This window comes from Macrotis lagotis, chromosome 3 (genome assembly GCF_037893015.1).
Source record: "Macrotis lagotis isolate mMagLag1 chromosome 3, bilby.v1.9.chrom.fasta, whole genome shotgun sequence".
Lineage (NCBI taxonomy): Eukaryota > Metazoa > Chordata > Mammalia > Peramelemorphia > Peramelidae > Macrotis > Macrotis lagotis.
In genome coordinates, this window is record NC_133660.1 from 12919982 (window position 1) to 12923275 (window position 3294).

A 3294-nucleotide genomic window follows, 5' to 3' on the forward strand; every position below is an offset into this window, starting at 1 on the left:
AGAACCCACAGCACTGAGTCTAAGCCTTGAGACATACAGTATAGCTAGACAAAGAACCAAGCGGTGAGGTGTAGCTTTGGCAAGGAGGGCTAAGAGCAACAATGGGACAAGTTTGATTTATATCAGGATTTCATGACCAGAACATGGTTCCTATAGATGCTTGTCCAAGCTCAGGGACCATTGGGATTAATGTGAACCAATTCTGTGATTTAACTGCAGCAGAGTTCACCCAGAAGGTAAGCCCAAAGGATTGGACTTGGCTTACTTGTTGGGCTTTACCTCTGGAAAAAAAGTATGTCTACTGATATTAAAAAAGAGAGGAGCAAAAAGAGAGTTTTCTTTTTTTGTGGGATTGTCTTATTGATGACAGAAAATTGATGAAGAAATTATGGTTTTTTTCCCCCACACTGACATTTATTATTTAGGACTAAATTTAGTTGCCATTTTAAATTTGAATTCTTTCTTCAAGTATTCTCAATTGACTATAAAATTTATGGTGTTGTGCTTAATAAATTATATAATTAACATTTCCGACTTTCTAAGTTTGTTCATGAAATTTTTTTTATCCTAGAATATTCCACTCATATGCAGAATACAACATCTGAAATGCCAGGCTGGATGAATCAAGAGCCAGAATTAAGGTTGCAGGAGAAATATAAACAATCTCAGATATGCAGATGATATCTTTCTGAAGGCAAAAAGGGAAGAAAAAATAAGAAGTACCTTGATGTGAAAGAGGAGAGTGTAAAAAGCGGACTGAAGCTTAACATTAAAAATACTGAGATCATAGCAATTAGTTCCATCACATCCTGGCAAATAGAGAGAAAAGAAATGAAAGCTGTGGCAGATTTTATATTCTTGGGCTCAAAAAATCACTGCAGATGGCAATTGCAGTCATCAAATTAAAATACACTTGCTCCTTGGAAAGAAACCTATGACAAATTTTGACAGCATATGAAAAAGTAGATATATCACCTTACCGGCAAAGATCCATATAGTCAGAGTTATGGTCTTTCGAATATTGAATTCCTTAGAATATTTTCAAGAATCCCTTGGTCAGTAAGGAGATCAAATCAGTCAATACCTAAAGAAATTAATTCAGACTCTTCAATGGAAGAACAAATATGAAAGCTGAAATTGAAATTTGGTCATGTAATGAAAAGACAGGATTCCTGGAAAAGACTCTGATGTTAGGGAAGATTGAAGGCAAAAACTAGAAAGGCAATGATTGAGGATGACATGGATAGATATTATCATGGAAGCAATGAAGATGAGCTTGGTTGGCCTTCAGGAGATAGTGGAGAGTAGAAGGCATGGTGTGCTATAATCTATGGGGTCATAAAGAGTCATATGTAATTGACTGAACAACAATAAGAGGATATGATCAATTCTGATAATGTGACATGCACTACCAAAAAAATGTAAACTCTGTTTTGTTTCATTATTTACTAGGGAGTTTTGCTATCTAACTTTTGTTAAATCCTATCCAGATTCTTAACTTTTTTCTTTTTTTGTTAGATTTTTCTGGATCTGAAAAGGTTATATTGAAGTCTCCATTTATGATATTTTTATTATTTCTCCCTTAAATGTAATTAACTTCCGAAAAGGTTATATTGAAGTCTCCATTTATGATATTTTTATTATTTCTCCCTTAAATGTAATTAACTTCCGAAAAGGTTATATTGAAGTCTCCATTTATGATATTTTTATTATTTCTCCCTTAAATGTAATTAACTTCCTTTAAGCATTTAGATACTTCATTTAAGCATTTAGATCAATAAATAGATACTTTCTTTATCTTGTTTAATGGTTTAGTGGCTCCAAGCATCATGTAATTTTCCTGTTTTTCCTCTTAGACCTATTTTTCTCTTTTAATTTATTTTTAGTTGCTGTAATTTCTGAGATCAGATTGCTACCCATGCTTTTTAAAAAAAAGTTTATATATATATGTATATATATACATATATATACATATATATATATACTTTTTCTTTTTCTTTGTCCTTTACTCCTCTTTATAAAAAGAAAAAGATGTCCTCCCTAAGTCCTGTTTTATCTACTTTATCTCCTTTATCATCTTCAATTGTGAAAATTAGTAACTTCCATCCTTTTTTTCCCCTGTTTTCTTTTGCTCTGTTCTTTTCTTCTCTTAAGATCATCAGAAAAGAACAAAAACATGCTTATCGCCTTTCTTTATCTTGTTTAGCTCCCCGTGTCCCTTGAAGTCATAATGATTCTGAATGGATGCATGCTTTCTTTTCCTTTTAGAATGTAAACTCTTCATCATCATTTAGTCCCTTTCTAGTTGTGCAATGATAGTATATTTATCTTAGTAGTTTCCTTTTAACTCCTATGTTGCATTTCAGACTCTTTTTTATTCTATTCTGGTATTTTCATCAGGGATGTTTGAAAGTCTTTTATTTCATTAAAACTTAATCTACACCCCCCCCATACCCCAATCAAATGATACTCAGTGTTGCAGCTAAGTCTTTTGGTTCTGTGGATTATCAAATTCTAAAATTTTCTCTTTTGTAGTTGATGATAAGTTTTGTGTGGTCCCTATATGAAGTTCTTTCATGCTTGAACCCTTTATTTATGACTGCTTGCAATATTTTTTTACATGATCGTACTAAATATTGTTTATGCTATTCTTTTACATTTTTATTTTGAGGTATATTTCAGGAGGCAATCTGTGGATTCTTTCTATTTTTTGCTTTGTCTTTTGGTTCTAATGAATCTGTGCAAGTTGGTTTCATTTATGATTTCTTGAAATATATCATCCATTTTCTTTTCTTTTTTTAATTTTTAAAATAAATTTACTTATTTATTTTTGAATTTTACAATTTTCCCCCAAATATCACTTCCCTCACCCTACCCCCCCACAGAAGGCAGTCTGTTAGTCTTTACATTGTTTCCAGGCTACACATTGATCTAAATTGAATGTGTTGAGAGAGAAATCATATCCTTAAGAAATAAAATAAAATATAAGAGATAACAAGATTATATAATAAGATAATGGTTTTTAAAAAAAATAAATGTAATAGTCTTTGATCTTTGTTCAAACTCCACAATTCTTTCTCTGGATACAGATGATATTCTCCATCGCAGATACCCCCAAATTGTCCGTGATCATTGCACTTTATGAAATGAGCAAGTCCATTAAAGTTGATCATCAACCCATGTTGTTGTTAGGGTGTACAATGTACTTCTGATCCTGCTCATCTCATATAGCATCCATTTTCAAGGAATTCAATAATTTTGATTTTTTCCTATTTATACTATTTTTAAAATTGA